The sequence below is a fragment of the Salmo salar genome, chromosome ssa09 (assembly GCF_905237065.1).
Source record: "Salmo salar chromosome ssa09, Ssal_v3.1, whole genome shotgun sequence".
NCBI classification, from domain to species: domain Eukaryota; kingdom Metazoa; phylum Chordata; class Actinopteri; order Salmoniformes; family Salmonidae; genus Salmo; species Salmo salar.
The window spans coordinates 37,465,397-37,482,677 of NC_059450.1; the positions used below are offsets into that span (position 1 = coordinate 37,465,397).

General features: G+C 44.4%; 1 protein-coding gene across 1 annotated transcript in view; it reads right to left on the reverse strand.

Moving 5' to 3' along the window:
- Positions 1-16,315, reverse strand: part of LOC106611279 (tau-tubulin kinase 2) — a 52,307-nt gene extending 35,992 nt beyond the window's left edge. The window contains 1 exon segment of the mRNA XM_014211317.2: positions 15,777-16,315. The gene's annotated coding sequence lies outside the window, so the exon portion shown is untranslated.
- Between the last annotated feature and the right edge of the window lie 966 nt (positions 16,316-17,281).

The following is a 17,281-nucleotide window of genomic DNA, read 5'->3' on the forward strand; positions in this document are numbered from 1 at the left end:
ATATATTGAAGAAACATCTCAAGACATCAGTCAGGAAGTTAAAACTTGGTCGCAAATGGGTCTTCCAAATGGACAATGACCCCAAGCATACTTCCAAAGTTGTGGCAGAATGGCTTAAGGACAACAAAGTCAAGGTATTGGAGTGGCCTTCACAAAGCCCTGACCTCAATCCTATAGAAAATTTGTGGGCTGAACTGAAAAAGCAGTTCAGCCCACAATCCAGTGCTTTGGATTTAGTGTACATAGGCCTATGTAACAAGTAATTTCAATGTTATATAATTCCAAAGCAGTTATTGTCTATGTTTATAATTAGTTCACTGTTTGATGTTCTAAGTTTCATCCTTGTAACTTTGGAGAGGCCACTGAACTCTCATGGCCATTGTTTATTTGTGGTTGTCACCTCTGCCTTTGTCTCCAAAGTGTTACTGTTTGCATTGTGTGTGTGCTTCACACCTTCTATGTGAGTCACTGTACAGATAAAGTTGAGGCTTGGTGTTTTTACTTTACAGTAATGTCGTTTTGTAAATGTAGTCAACTGTAATTCTGTGTGTCTTTATAACAATGTATCCATAGTCTCTGTGCCCAAGAACACAAAGGCAACCTGCCTAAATGACTACTGACTCATGTCCGTAGCCATGAAGTGTTTGAAAGGCTGGTAATGGCTCACATCAACACCATCAACACCATTATCCCAGAAACCCTAGACCCACTCCAATTTGCATACCGCCCAAACAGATCCACAGATGATGCAATCTCTATTGCACTCCACACTGCCCTTTCCCACCTGGACAAAAGGAACACCTATGTGAGAATGCTATTCATTGACTACAGCTCAGCGTTCAACACCATAGTACCCTCAAAGCTCATCACTAAGCTAAGGAACCTGGGACTAAACACCTCCCTCTGCAACTGGATCCTGGACTTCCTGACGGGCCGCCCCCAGGTGGTGAGGGTATGTAGCAACACATCTGCCACGCTGATCCTCAACACTGGAGCTCCCCAGGGGTGCGTGCTCAGTCCCCTCTTGTACTCCCTGTTCACCCACGACTGCATGGCCAGGCACGACTCCAACACCATCATTAAGTTTGCAGACGACACAACAGTGGTAGGCCTGATCACCGACAATGACGAGACAGCTTATAGGGAGGAGGTCAGAGACCTGGCCGGGTGGTGCCAGAATAACAACCTATCCCTCAACGTAACCAAGACTAAGGAGATGATTGTGGACTACAGGAAAAGGAGCACCGAGCACGCCCCCATTCTCATCAACGGGGCTATAGTGGAGCAGGTTGAGAGCTTCAAGTTCCTTGGTGTCCACATCAACAACAAACTAGAATGGTCCAAACACACCAAGATAGTCGTGAAGAGGGCACGACAAAGCCTATTCCCCCTCAGGAAACTAAAAAGATTTGGCATGGGTCCTGAGATCCTCAAAAGGTTCTACACCTGCAACATCGAGAGCATCCTGACCGGTTTCATCACTGCCAGGTACGGCAACTGCTCGGCCTCTGATCGCAAGGCACTACAGAGGGTAGTGTGTACGGCCCAGTACATCACTGGGGCAAAGCTGCCTGCCATCCAGGACCTCTACACCAGGCGGTGCCAGAAGAAGGCCCTAAAAATTGTCAAAGACCCCAGCCACCCCAGTCATAGACTGTTCTCTCTACTACCGCATGGCAAGCGGTACCGGAGTGCCAAGTCTAGGACAAAAAGGCTTCTCAACAGTTTCTACCCCCAAGCCATAAGACTCCTGAACAGGTAATCAAACGGCTACCTGGACTATTTGCATTGTGTGCCCCCCCCCCACCCCTCTTTTACGCTGCTGCTACTCTCTGTTTATCTTATATGCATAGTCACTTTAACTATACGTGCATGTACATATGTTCATACTACCTCAATTGGCCCGACCAACCAGTGCTCCCGCACATTGGCTAACCGGGCTATCTGCATTGTGTCCCACCACCTGCCAACCCCTCTTTTACACTACTGCTACTCTCTGTTCATCATATATGCATAGTCACTTTAACCATACCTACATGTACATACTACCTCAATAAGCCTGACTAACCAGTGTCTGTATATAGCCTTGCTACTCTTATTTTCAAATGTATTTTTACTGTTGTTTTATTTCTTTACTTACCTACACACACAGACACACACACAGACACACACACAGACACAAACACACATACCGTTTTTCGCACTATTGGTTAGAGCCTGTAAGTAAGCATTTCACTCTAAGGTCTACACCTGTTGTATTCAGCATTTCACTGTAAGGTCTACACCTGTTGTATTCAGCGCACGTGACAAATAAACTTTGATTTGGTTTGAATGTATCCCTTTATTTTATTCACCACAGAGTGGAGGATGCAGAGGAACGGTCAAGGTCTTCACCCCCCCACTGCTATGTCAATCACCCCATCTGATGGTTCTACATCCACTTTTCATAGGAAATGAATGTACTTCTTGTGTACCAAAACGCAATAAGGCTGTCGGTCTGATCAAGGCGTAAAACCATGCTTGAAACTCCTGCTGTAAAACTGCATTTGTAAATGGATGCCACACACGCAATTGAAGGATCAAAGAAGTAAACATGGTAGCAATGGAAAACTTGGATTCAAAGGCCAAAACTGCTTTCTAAATTGTTTTCCCGCGATTGTATGAAGAATTGTTGTGCTTGTCAGAATACATGTTTCCCTCCTATGGTTCTCGCAACTTGAATGCGCCTTGAGAGGAATATTTATCTTCCATAGAACACACAACAACAAGCCGACTAGGTAAATAGAACACACAACAACAAGCCGACTAGGTAAACAGATCAACTACTCTACTATAGTTTTAATACCAATATTACATGGCAAAAATAGTACCACTGGACAGTTCCATCCTGAGTGATAAATCACAGCCTTTGAATGACTTTGCCAGCAGCTACAGTAAGCTACTCACCACTGTCTGAGCTGTGCGCTGCTGTGGTACGCATTATAGACTATTTCATTCCCTTCAACTGAACATCGGAGTGTCATCAACAATCATGCATGTCACTTCAGTGCCCACATCGTAACAGAGAAAATCAAATATTTGGGAATACATTTTGTAGAACAGATATGCTTCTGTCTAGATTAGCCTATGTCATCCCCAAACCCGTGTTGCGGATCTACACTGATCTCAAAAAAGACCTGTTCAGAATCCATATGACGGAAATCCTTCACAGTGACGGAGAACTTTAACCACTGGGTGTGCAAAAAGAATGTCAAGTAGCCTGTGGAGATGATAGCTAATGACAGCTGAGGCCTGTGAAGATGATAGCTAGTGATAGCTGAGGCCTAGGCCTGTGGAGATGATAGCTAATGACAGCTGAGGCCTGTGGAGATGATAGCTAGTGATAGCTGAGGCCTAGGCCTGTGGAGATGATAGCTAATGACAGCTGAGGCCTGTGGAGATGATAGCTAGTGATAGCTGAGGCCTAGGCCTGTGGAGATGATAGCTAATGACAGCTGAGGCCTGTGGAGATGATAGCTAATGACAGCTGAGGCCTAGGCCTGTGGAGATGATAGCTAATGACAGCTGAGGCCTAGGCCTGTGGAGATGATAGCTAATGACAGCTGAGGCCTGTGGAGATGATAGCTAATGACAGCTGAGGCCTGTGGAGATGATAGTGTTAACTCGAAATGACACAACGACAAGGTTCTAGTTTAACAAAGTTTACTATACTGTATGAACACACTACAAGGTAGCCATTACGCTCACGGCTAGGTCCATCCACGAACTGACTTTCTGCGCAGGCGCACTCTTGACTGAGTGATAGCCCCGTAATAACAGAAATATAGGGATACTTAAAACATGAACTTAACAATCTCCCCCTTTTCTTTAAAGACAAATTAAACATCAACAACATAATTAAATGTCCAAGTATTATTTATGTTCCCCATTACAAATGGGTTGTGTGACAGTTTTTATTTGTATTACTCAAGCTGCCACTTTCCATTACTGAGAGCCTGTAGGAGGAGAGCCTGTAGGAGGAGAGCCTGTAGGAGGAGAGCCTGTAGGAGGAGAGCCTGTAGGAGGAGAGCCTGTAGGAGGAGAGCCTGTAGGAGGAGAGCCTGTAGGAGGAGAGCCTGTAGGAGCACAAGACCGGATGCTCCTTTTTCAGTCAGACAGTCAGCAAGCTGTTCCTTTGTGGTCGACCACAGAATCCACTGGATTCTCTGTGCTTGAATAAGTTCCTTGATGCTGCTAATCTCAAGACGAAGTCTTTTCTCTGTGACAGACTTGGTTGACTTCCCAGCATCAACTAAGGAGTAGTTGTCAGTGACACAAACTACAGGTAGAATGTGCCGTTTTGTTTCACCAGTGGTAAGATCTGAGAACAGAGTTGCAAGAAAGATCGCATTGTCAATTCCATCCGCAAGAGCAAGTGTTTCTCCAGCAAGTGTGCTTCGGACAACCCTTCTGATCCTTTTTGACTGCCAACAGATAGGTGAGAATCTTCCTCACTGTCACAGTATCCACCGAAGGTAGCGCCCCTCCTCGGTCGGGCGGCGCGCGGCGGTCGTCGTCGCCGGCCTATTAGCTGCCACCGATTTATGTTTCTGTGTCTTTTGGTTTTGTCTGTCTATCCCGCACCTGTTTCGTGTCTGTCATTAGTGGAGGGTTATTTAGTGTGTATTTTCAGTTTGGGTTCTCGTGCGGGATTGTTTATTTTCCACTCAGGACAGTTGTGTGTGTGGCCTGTTTCGCTGGCCTGTGTCAGCTTTATTGCCGGGCTGCGCCCCGTGCGCTTTTTCCCTCGTGTTTATTTTGGGAATGTGTTTTCCCTGGCGGACTTTATTGAGCGCCCTGTGCCTTTCGGCTATTGTGTTTTTCTCGTTGCATTAAAACACTGTTGCTCCGGCCCTCTGTCTCCTGCGCCTGATTCCGCATCTCCACTGGTCCTAGAATTCCATGACACTCCTTCACCCATTAACACGTTTAGATGTCCACCTTGTCTGCCTCCATCTGTAAGGTTCCCTAGCGAAGCATCACTGAAGACAACTAGTTTCAAAGAGTCATCTTTTCCAACATGCTGAAACTTTAAAGTCACTTGTTGTGATTTCAGTTTACGAACAACTTTGTTTGTCTCATGAATGGTTTATACAGTGGCGTGTTTTGTGTTAGATGCCAAGTTGCAACCATCAAACATTACATCAGGTCTACTCTGTCTAGCAACCCATAAAATTTGTCCTATCTTTGACCTCAATTGATCAGCTTCAATTCCACATAGAGGGGAATTCCTTTGTACGGCTCTTGAAGAATCCATGTGAATGGGTTGAAGATTCTTGATATAGCTCTCCTGTTGCATCAGTATTGTCCCATCAACTGTAATAAACTCTATGCCAACATAACAAAAATGATCATGCTCCTCACGGCCGACCTGGAAAACAGCTTTGAGGTGTGGAATCACAGTTGTAGCAAAGGTCTGTGAGCCACCCCAGATGAAGTCATCAACATGACAGGCAAGTACTCCAGTCACATTGCAGTCTTGATCAAGCCAATAGAAGACTGCAGGATCCACTTGTGACAGTTTTCCACCTGTATTCAGCATTGTTGCCTTGACTTTGTTGTACCAGTAGAGTGATGCATCTGCCAGTCCATACACACACTTCTTTAGTTTCCACAGTGTTCCTTCGCATTTAGCTTCAGGCGGAGGTCGGATGTGAATGTCCCTTGACAGCTCTGTTCCCTGCAAAAATGCAGATTTGATGTCTATGGAATTAAGTTTCCATTGTTTCTGGCAGATCACTGACATCAGCAATCTGAGTGACTCTGAGGCACATGTCGGTGAGTCTTTTGGGAGTTCTTTAGCAGCCAGCTCCTCAAAACCTCTAGCCACTAGACGTGCTTTAGGCACGATTCCAGTTAAGGACTCTTTAAGGGTACACACCCACCTTGTTGAGACACATTTTTGGCCAATGTCTGTAACTTCCTCAAACACTCAATTTTTCCTCCAATTACTGAGCTCATCTAGCTTAGCTGAGTCAAATGACACGTCCTTTGTTTCAAGTACATCATCATTTTGAATGTCATTCTGTTTTTCTCGATTTTCCATTGGTTCAATTCTGAGATGATCTACAAGTGACAGGTCAGCTGACCCTGTTGTACCAGAAAGTGTAACTGGTTCAGAGTACTGCAAGTTGTACCAGTTCTGGTGTTTTCCTTTGGCTTTTCCTGCTCGTCCAATGACGGTTGCTGTATGTGGAATACCACTTTCTCTGTCCATGTATTTAACAGTTTGTCCAGTTTTCAGATGGGAACAACCATGTTCTCTTAACACATGTGGCTGTTGTTGAATGTTTTCCTCATTTGAACGCTCAACAGTATTATCTGTGGCATGTTTGAAGGTCTCTGATCCATTTCCTGTGTCAGTTTCAGTGTCCATATCATTGGATATGACATCTGGTAGGTTTGTGTCTGTTACTGTCTCTTTTTCATTAGGATGATTCTCAGCAACAGCCCCTCTATCTTGTTGATTATTTACTTTCCGCAATCTTGAGTGATGCACCCTGACAATGATGCCTCCGTGCCTCACAAATATCACCACACCATCTTGGCCAATGACTACTCCCGGTCCCTTCCACTCTTGACAGTCAACTCGTTTGTAGTACACTTTGTCTCCAGTTTCGTACTTCTCATCGGTGGGTCGTAGCTGTTTACGCAGAGCCCTGCGAATTCTTTCTGAGCACTCTGCTTCAGTGAACGCTTTTCTCGCTGCATGTAGTGCTGAAAGGTGCTGTCCCACCCATGTACTCACACTGGCCCCTTCTAGTGCTGGTGGCTTGCCAACCAGTACAGAGGGAAGATTAGGGTTCTGCCCGAACACTAGTTGGTATGGGCTGTAACCATGAACATTGTGCATTGAGTTCTTTGCCATCAAAGCCCAATCTAGGGCTGTGTTCCAGTCACATCCATTGTCTTGCTTCACTTTCAGTATGATCTCTGTGAGTGTTTGATTATGTCTGTCCAGAAGTCCATTGCTCCATGGACTGTATGCAGCAGTTGTCTTTACTTCCATGTTGAATTTCTCTGCCATTTCTCTTATTTCATTATTATTGAATTGTCCTCCATTGTCACTGTACAATTTCTGGGGAGGGCCATGCACACTTACCCAGGAATGCATGAAGTCCCTGACGATGTCACTGGGTTTCTTTGTATTCACAATGCTTCCAGTGCTGAAGCGTGTGAAGTGGTCGATTATGTGAAGGTACCACACACTTGGTGCTAACTCATGTAGATCTACAGCCACTGTTTCATTGTACTTGGAAGCTAGTGGCAAACCAACAGCTGGTTTGGGCTTAGGTTTACTGTATTTTTGACATGTCTCACAATTGTTAACTATGTGCTGTAGAATGGAAATACTCTCATCATCATTATTCCCTGAACTGCTGAGTAACTTCTGAAGTCTGTCAACTGTAGCATGTCCAAACTGTTTGTGAAGCTTTAACAATACTTTGTGTTTTTCTTTTGTGTTCATGTTCTCTGTGACTGTCAGAATCTCCATGTGCTCTGTGTCCGTCCGAATCTTATTTTTGCATGGACTCTGTGTGATGTCTTTGTCTAAAATGTTTACACAATAGTGGCCTGAGGTAGTAAGTTCAAGAGTCACTGGTTGTTTAAACATCACTGCCTTGTCATTGTTTATGTCTAGTACCTGCCTGCCTTCTTGAGGGAAGCTTTGCTTAATAGTAAGGGGATATCTGTAGGGACCACCTCTGTTTCAGTGTGACACTTTGTCTGACACATTTTTGCTGGTATCTTAACTCTCTTGGTAGAATGGACAATTCTCCCATCTCCAAATTTGAAAGCTCTGTTGCTTGGTGTGTCAATCATATTTTGTACTTCTTTCATATTTAGTTCACTGACATAGCTATCAAGCCATTTTGCACCACACACTGTCCGTGTACATGCAGTATCAATCACAGCAGATCCTAAGGATTCAACTATAAAAATCTCAGTATCAGAAGCAGATTCATTTGAAAACAGTGTAATGTTACACTGCTCTATATCTGTTTACATTTTCTTCTGTTAGTTTAACTTGTTCATTTTTATGAGGACAGTCTTTAACCCAATGGTAAGTGCTTTGACAAACAGCACATTTTGATCTCCTTCCATATTTGTCCAGTGGATTTGTTCCGGGAAATGGCGCCCTCTTCTGGTTGTCTTGAGAACGTGACTTTTTTTCTCTGCTGCTCAGTGTAATATGCTCCGTCACTCGCTTGCATTCCATCTGTTAACGGCGCGACAGATGTCTTTTCACCAAAAATTATTTTTAGTGCCGACTTCATTGATGCAAAAGTCAGTACAGTACAAGCAGTCAAAGCCAACTGTTTCTCCCTACCATCTAGACAGGCAGTATCTAGCAACTTGAAAGCTAACACTGCATCCGGGAGAACCATGTCGTACTTGCGCATCCTATTGTACCTCTGTTCGAAATCAATGATGTAGTCCGTCATTGCAACCGAAATATCTCTCGTAACACTGTCAAAGTTTGAATATGCCTCGTAGGCACGGTCTTTCTCTTCTTTAAGAAATACAGAATCCAGTGCTCTGATCAAAGTTCCCATACCATCATCATTGTTCAAATCCTCAACGGATATTTCCAGTGCTGTATCTCTCGCTCTTCCCTCGAGCGATAATACCACCGCAAGTGCTTGCTTTTTCGCGTCCAGATTAGTAACCCGTGTCCAGATTCCAAGTTCATTTTTCCAACTTTCGTACGACCTCTTCTCGTCGAAGCGAGGTGGCACATTGTAGTTATTAGCCATCCTCTGCTACCAATGTTAACACGAAATGACAACGACAAGGTTCCAGTTTAACAACGTTTACTATACTGTATGAACACACTACAAGGTAGCCATTACACTCACGGCTAGGTCCATCCACGAACTGACTTTCTGCGCAGGCGCACTCTTGACTGAGTGATAGCCCCGTAATAACAGAAATATAGGGATACTTAAAACATGAACATAACGGATAGCTAATGACAGCTGAGGCCTGTGGAGATGATAGCTAATGACAGCTGAGGCCTGTGGAGATGATAGCTAATGACAGCTGAGGCCTGTGGAGATGATAGCTAATGACAGCTGAGGCCTAGGCCTGTGGGCCATATGAACGAAACCTAGCTATTGAAAATGTACCCCTTGGGTTGAGGAGTAGCCTAGGCTTGGTTCCTAGTGCAGCCATCCCACACAAGCTCTTTCTCATCCCACAGCACCACCACACATACCCAGCAGCCCCACACACACGCTGACAGCAGCTACTAAGGGAATAGACTACATCGGGGTTGGGATCAATTCCATTTCAATTCTAGTCCATTAAGGAAATTCCAATTGTCTTCAATGTTTTTCAGTGGGTAAAATGTGGAATTGGAATTTGGTTTACTTTCTGAATTGACTGGAATTGAAATTGAATTGACCCCACCTCTGGGTTAAAGAGTTCACTAAATCTAATAAAATGTATGCAAGCTTCACTCTATAACATATCTATACCCTCTATATATAACATATCTATACCCTCTATATATAACATATCTATACCCTCTATATATAACATCTCTATACCCTCTATATATAACATCTCTATACCCTCTATATATAACATATCTATACCCTCTATATATAACATATCTATACCCTCTATATATAACATATCTATACCCTCTATATATAACATATCTATACCCTCTATATATAACATATCTATACCCTCTATATATAACATATCTATACCCTCTATATATAACATATCTATAACAGAACCAAGAGACGAGACATTTGTGTAACAACAAACCAAGTCTGGTCTATTTCAGTGTTGACTAGACCAGTCACTGACGTGTAACAACAAACCAAGTCTGGTCTATTTCAGTGTTGACTAGACCAGTCACTGACGTGTAACAACAAACCAAGTCTGGTCTATTTCAGTGTTGACTAGACCAGTCACTGACGTGTAACAACAAACCAAGTCTGGTCTATTTCAGTGTTGACTAGACCAGTCACTGACGTGTAACAACAAACCAAGTCTGGTCTATTTCAGTGTTGACTAGACCAGTCACTGACGTGTAACAACAAACCAAGTCAGGTCTATTTCAGTGTTGACTAGACCAGTCACTGACGTGTAACAGACTCGTGGTGTTTGATCATTTAAATGCTTCCAAGACTCTGCCACTTTCCTGTCGTAAAACACATTCGACTTCATAGCCTACTTTATAGCCTACTTTATTAGCAAACTCTCAAAAGTGATGAGAACTTATTTTAGCATTCTGTGTGAGGAAGTAGCCTACTATAGCATTCTGTGTGAGGAAGTAGCCTACTATAGCATTCTGTGTGAGGAAGTAGGCTACTCTAGCATTATGCGTGAGGAAGTAGGCTACTCTAGCATTCTGCGTGAGGAAGTAGGCTACTCTAGCATTCTGCGTGAGGAAGTAGGCTACTCTAGCATTCTGCGTGAGGAAGTAGGCTACTCTAGCATTCTGCGTGAGGAAGTAGGCTACTCTAGCATTCTGCGTGAGGAAGTAGGCTACTCTAGCATTATGCATGAGGAAGTAGGCTACTCTAGCATTCTGCGTGAGGAAGTAGGCTACTCTAGCATTCTGTGTGAGGAAGTAGAGTACTCTAGCATTCTGTGTGAGGAAGTAGAGTACTCTAGCATTCTGTGTGAGGAAGTAGAGTACTCTAGCATGCTGCGTGAGGAAGTAGACAACTCTAGCATTCTGCGTGAGGAAGTAGGCTACTCTAGCATTCTGTGTGAGGAAGTAGAGTACTCTAGCATTCTGTGTGAGGAAGTAGAGTACTCTAGCATTCTGCGTGAGGAAGTAGAGTACTCTAGCATTCTGCATGAGGAAGTAGGCTACTCTAGCATTCTGTGTGAGGAAGTAGGCTACTCTAGCATTCTGTGTGAGGAAGTAGAGTACTCTAGCATTCTGTGTGAGGAAGTAGGCTACTCTAGCATTCTGTGTGAGGAAGTAGGCTACTCTAGCATTCTGCGTGAGGAAGTAGGCTACTCTAGCATTATGCATGAGGAAGTAGGCTACTCTAGCATTCTGCGTGAGGAAGTAGAGTACTCTAGCATGCTGTGTGAGGAAGTAGGCTACTCTAGCATTCTGTGTGAGGAAGTAGAGTACTCTAGCATGCTGTGTGAGGAAGTAGAATACTCTAGCATTCTGTGTGAGGAAGTAGAGTACTCTAGCATGCTGTGTGAGGAAGTAGAGTACTCTAGCATGCTGTGTGAGGAAGTAGAGTACTCTAGCATTCTGCATGAGGAAGTAGGCTACTCTAGCATTCTGTGTGAGGAAGTAGAGTACTCTAGCATGCTGTGTGAGGAAGTAGAGTACTCTAGCATTCTGTGTGAGGAAGTAGGCTACTCTAGCATTATGCAAAGAGGCCTCAGAGCACTCTTTGCTTACATGACATGACATCACAATGCCACAGTGTATCACCAGCACAGGAGCAATCCCATGATGCAACGGGACAGGGGTGGGAAACGTCAATTACAGCACAGATGCAGACACAGTTAGATAACAGTGAAATCAAGAAGACAGTGAAATTTGATACAATGTCGTTGACACGTTGTTGGAGTCCCACACAGTGGCCCTAGCGCTGCATCTCTCTCTCTCTTCCTAGATAAGACTAGCAGAGCAGCATGCATTTAGTGTGTTGTCATACAGTCAGGGAACATACAGTCAGGGAACCCCAACCTTCATCTCTCTGTGTGAGAAGCCACCAATAAAACACACTCTGCATTAGCCTAAGTTTCAAGGTCACAGAGGCTCTATTCCAATCTCCTGCCTCTCTGGAGTCAGATACATTCCTGTTAGAAAATGAGCACTTTTTTTGTACAGCGGGAGTAGTATATTTTCTTCAATCTCTCCATCTGGGCAATTCATAAAGCATCTCTGAGTAGAAGTGCTGATCTAGGATCAGTTTTGACTTTCAGATCACAATGAATAAGATTACAGTATTTATTTATTTTACCTTTATTTAACTAGGCAAGTCAGTTAAGAACAAATTCTTATTTTCAATGACAGCCTAGGAACAGTGGGTCAACTGCCTTGTTCAGGAGCGGAACGACAGCTTTTTACCTTGTCAGCTCGGGGATCCGATCTCGCAACCTTTCGGTTGCAAGTCCAACGCTCTAACAACTAGGCTACCTGCCGCCCTATACCTTATGCTACAGGGAGTCCACCGGACGGACGGTGGAATGTTGTCCCACTCCTCTTCAATGGTTGTACACGTCGATCCAGAGCATCCCAAACATGGTCAATCGGTGACATGTCTAGTGAGTATGCAGGCCATGGAAGAAGTGGAACATTTTCAGCTTCAAGGAATTGTGTACAGATCCTTGCCGCCCCTGTATATGATCCTAGAACAGCACTCCTACTTTGAGATAATTTATGAATACAGGTACAGAAGGCTGCCCGCTGCCTCAGAGCCAGCCCAGAACCACCCCACTCAGACAGCAGGTGGCTGGTCCACACTGTTGTAGATGAGACCCAATTGGCACCATATTCCCTATTGCGTGCACCACTTTTGACCAGGAAGACTAGACTGCACGTCACAGTAATAAAGCAGTCACGATGAGATGATAGGCCTACTTCCATTCCTATTAGTCTGAGCAGTCACACATCCACACACACACACACACACACACACACACACACACACACACACACACACACACACACACACACACACACACACACACACACACACACACACACACACACTTGCCTCCCCCAACACACACAAACATGTGTCAAGTCAACACGGTAAATAGGAGTCATTAAACTAGGGGAAACACCTCCAATGTTTGCTAATCTAATTCATTAGTGAGTTAGAGCAGCCTCAGCCTGGTCTAATGGACCAGAGACGTCCTCCTTTATGGGTGACTCAAATGGTGCCCTATTCCCTATGAGCCCTGGACAAAAGTAGTGCACTATGTAGTAGAGGACGATGATTAATCGGCATGGACGATTCAAGTTTTCATAACAATCGGTAATCTGCATTTTGGGACGACCGATTATGGCCGATTACATTGCAATCCACGAGGAGACTGCGTGGCAGGCTGACCACCTGTTACACGAGTGCAGCAAGGAGCCAAGGTAAGTTGCTAGCTAGCATTAAACTTACCTTATAAAAAACAATCAATCTTAACATAATCACTAGTTAACTACACATGGTTGATGATATTACTAGTTTAACTAGCTTGTTCTGCGTTGCGTATAATCAATGAGGTGCCTGTTAATTTATCATCGAATCACAGCCTACTTCGCCAAACGAGTGATGATTTAACAAAAGTGCATTCGCATCAGGGTATATGCAGCAGTTTGGGCCACCTGGCTCGTTGCAAACTGTGTGAAGACCATTTCTTCCTAAATAAGACCGTAATTAATTTGCCAGAATTGTACATAATTATGACAGAACATTGAAGATTAGGCTGGAAAATACTATAGTGCCTATAAGAACATCCAATAGTCAAAGGTATATGAAATACAAATGGTATAGAGAGAAATAGTCCTATAATTCCTATACTAACTACAACCTAAAACTTCTTACCTGGGAATATTGAAGACTCATGTTAAAAGGAACCATCAGCTTTCATATGTTCTCATGTTCTGAGCAAGGAACTTAAACGTTAGCTTTCTTACATGGCACATAGTGCACTTTTACTTTCTTCTCCAACACTTTGTTTTTGCATTATTTAAACCAAATTGAACATGTTTCATTATTTATTTGAGACTAAATAGATTTTATTTATGTATTATATTAAGTTAAAATTAAAGTGTTCATTCGGTATTGTTGCAATTGTCATTATTACAAAAATATTAAAAATACAAAAAAATACAAAAAATGCCAGATTAATTGGTATCTGCTTTTTTGGGGTCTTCCAATAATCGGTATCGGTATTGGCGTTGAAAAATCATAATCGGTAAACCTCTATCTACTATGTAGTGAAAAGGGTGCCATTTGGGATGCTGACCTCTGGAGATTAAAGCAGTGTCTGATTCCCTAGCTGCTGCTGCCTGGGCCTGGCTGTTCAGTTTAAAGCCCTGGAGCCTTGCCCTGGAGCCTAGCCCTGGAGACTTGGCCTGGAACCTTGGCCTGGAGCCTTGGCCTGGAGCCTAGCCCTGGAGCCTAGCCCTGGAGCCTTGGCCTGGAGCCTTGGCCTGGAGCCTTGGCCTGGAGCCTTGGCCTGGAGCCTTGGCCTAGAGCCTTGGCCTAGAGCCTAGGCCTGGAGCCTAGCCATGGAGCCTTGGCCTGGAGCCTTGGCCTGGAGCCTAGCCATGGAGCCTAGCCCTGGAGCCTTGGCCTGGAGCCTAGCCCTGGAGCCTAGGCCTGGAGCCTAGCACTGGAGCCTAGCCCTGGAGCCTTGGCCTGGAGCCTAGCCCTGGAGCCTAGCCCTGGAGCCTAGCCCTGGAGCCTAGGCCTGGAGCCTAGGCCTGGAGCCTAGCCATGGAGCCTAGGCCTGGAGCCTAGCCCTGGAGCCTAGCCCTGGAGCCTAGGACTGGAGCCTAGCCCTGGAGCCTAGGCCTGGAGCCTAACCCTGGAGCCTAGCCCTGGAGCCTAGCCATGGAGCCTAGCCATGAAGCATGGAATAAACAAACATACAGTCAATAATACATTAGAAAAGGTCTATATACAGTGTGTGCATATGAGGTAAGATAAGGGAGGTAAGGCAATAAATAGGCCATGGTGGCGAAGTAATTACAATATAGCCATTAAACACTGGAATGGTAGATGTGCAGCCTAGCCCTGGAGCCTCCCCTCTGAGCATGATGATACAGTCGGGAGTGAGTGGGCATGATAGTAGTGAATGATGCTGGGGTTGTCTCTCAATATCTGAACCTCATTAAAGTACTTGCAGACTACTGTATTGCTCAATTACTGTATAAAGTATATATTGATTGTGTGTGAGACTCTGTACTGTAAAGTTTGCCTGTTGATAAGCTATTCTTCTCAACTAATGAGTTGTTCTGGATCTTGAATCACATGGCATAAAAAATCATGTAATGGCTAACGTCATTATATGCCATGTCAAGCTATGAATGAAGTATTGTCTGTACCACACATGACTATGCAGCTACAGTACTCTCTCTCTCATACACACACACACGTCAGTTTAACATAACCATAATATGACGTGAGTGATTGATTAGAAACAAAGCTATGCAGTTGCTGTCAAAAAGAATGGCTGTTGACAGAAATGGCTGTCTGTCATACTGGGGCTGCTATACCGCCAGCGAACAAGCTAGAGACAAATATATCCACTAGCACTACGCTTCTGATTTCATTACCACAATAAAAATGTCATGACGACAATGCACGATATAAAATCGCTCTAGTAACAGTCAGCTGTTACAATGTAATAACTATATAACTAACTAATTGGTGTTTTACAGTGTGTTGCTGCTTTACTAAGCTGCGTAGCAAGCCTAGCGTTGCTACAGCAGATTTACGATTGCGCGTACACGCACATTGATTGCACACACGGGCTATACTAGAGTGCCTCTTTGCATTTAGCGATTGGATATCATAAAGATAATCAACCTACTAAGGCTATGGGGAAACTGCGTTCTGGAATATAACCTTGATGCATCTAGTTATGGAACGACCTTGGCAGCGATGATACATTGCGTCAGTCCTTTTAAAATGTAGCTAATGTGGCCTACTGCATTCGTACATGTTGACGTCGGCCAATGTTAGCTAGCTAGCTATCAGTATCCGTTTGCATAGCAGCGGTGTCCATACCTTGACCGCTCCAATCCTTGATCCGAAAGGAGCCGGGTGTGGTTACAGAAAATCCTCTGTGTTTGTCTTGATGGAATGTGGAGACATTGGGTGGAATTCCATAGCGGGCGCGTTATGCATGCGGCGTTGATTCTGCAGCTGAGGTTTACATACAGACATGTGAATTCAGCAGTGACATAATGAGTTTGATTTAATTGTCCCTTTTCTCCTTCTCTCCCCCTGTCACCTCAGCATCTCTCTCTCTCTCTCTATCGCTGCAGATCCCTGACGTGACTAACGGTATCAGCCAGCCTGACTGCGGGCTCGTTCACGATCATATCCCCCTCGCAACAGCTCGCTATGAAAACGCATTCGTGATTTAAAGCGCTAGTGCAAGTGTAATGCAAGCTAATTATGTTTCATGAGCATGGCCGCGCCCAATATTCCATAGGAAGTTCCCGGACTTTAGTTATTGTTACTAGGTCTTGCAAACCTCATATTACAATTTCACGTCCTCTATTCTATTCTGGTGTATTTTCATGTAATTGTTTTCATCAATGAAGATCCAGATATGACAGCGTTGTAGATTTTGGTGCAACATGCTTCTGCACAATATCATGTGTGCTTTGGTATTGTCTCTCTACCACAATTTTAAGAGTTATTGCATTAACAACCACTATTCACTGAACATTTGCTGACAGCTAAGAAATATATTTTTTAGGGGTAAATACTTCAAAGGAGCTTGATGGGAATGTTCAAAACTGCTCATATAGTTTTTGGAGCCAATCCCAAACAATTACATCTACCTCAAATTCTTGCCACTTGATTATTGCTGACCTGTTATATGAGCATGTGCTTGGTCTGCTCGCGGTGCTTACACCTATCTATTTGTGCATACATTTTCAGAAGTGCAAGACGTCCCAAGGATCCCGGATTTCACTAATCGATTACGTATCCATGCACAAGACCGTACAGTATACAACTCTGTTGTATTTCCTTTTAGCTACCTCAAAACAATCTGAGAGCAGTCGTTTCGTGTGTAACAGTTAGCTCGATCTAGATATGACCGCCAATGGAAATCAAACGGTCTGAATGCCAGCTAGTAGCTAATGTAGCTAGCCTACCGTGTGTTCATGTTGCTCTCGCAAATCCTGGCAGTATTCTGTCCAGTAGATTCCCACCGCTCTCTCGTCACTACAGGATGCCCAAGCTCTTCGGAGCGCTAGTTCTTGTCGGACTGGCTCTGGCGTGCTTAGCTTCCTGGGTGCTGGAGAGCTATGACACCCCCAACGCAGTGTCTGGCTGTCTAGCGGCCGGTGTTGTGAGCTGGGATGGAGATGAGTAGTAGGACCAGTCTTCCTCCGTAACCCGGCGGCGACTTGGATAACATATTCTGGTTCGTGCAGGTGAGTGGATCCAGCTGCTTACTCGATTTTCTATCTAATTGCTAACTGGCTAGCTAAGGGCTGTCGCTTCACTTGTCACTGTCAATTGGCACTGACTGGCAGGGACGGGTGACAGCTATT